Genomic DNA, 401 nt, shown 5'->3' with positions numbered 1-401 from the left:
CTCCTGGCCCCGCCTAAGATTCATGCTAACAACATTTGGTGTTCCAAGGCGGTCACCCATCCAAGTACTAACCAAATCCAGCGTTACTTAACTTCGCTGATCGGACGAGAAGCGGTGCGTTCAGCGTGGTATGGCCGGTGTGTGTGTGTGTGTGTGTGTGTGTGTGTGTGTGTGTGTGTGTGTGTGTGTGTGTGTGTGTTAACCAAGACTACCTTCCCAAAAACTCAGGCTGTTCTGGCTTTTCAGTTATTGAGTCATAAATTGTCTTGTATAGTGAGTGTAAGAGGAAAATTGACCACACACACAACACAACACACTCTTGCTTCCCCTAAAATGAGTAATTTATATTCATGATATAACGTTATCAGATACCAGCATCTCACGTCGACACTGCCAGCGTC

The 401-nt window shown here is 45.9% G+C and overlaps 1 pseudogene; it reads right to left on the bottom strand.

The window, feature by feature from the left end:
- Positions 1-24: 24 nt before the first annotated feature.
- LOC128698679 (5S ribosomal RNA) lies at positions 25-142 on the bottom strand (annotated as a pseudogene).
- Positions 143-401: the final 259 nt, after the last annotated feature.

Source organism: Cherax quadricarinatus, chromosome 88 (genome assembly GCF_038502225.1).
Source record: "Cherax quadricarinatus isolate ZL_2023a chromosome 88, ASM3850222v1, whole genome shotgun sequence".
Taxonomy (NCBI): Eukaryota; Metazoa; Arthropoda; class Malacostraca; order Decapoda; family Parastacidae; genus Cherax; species Cherax quadricarinatus.
The sequence above is the reverse complement of the archived record's forward strand: the minus strand, read 5'-3'. Positions and strand labels throughout refer to the sequence as shown.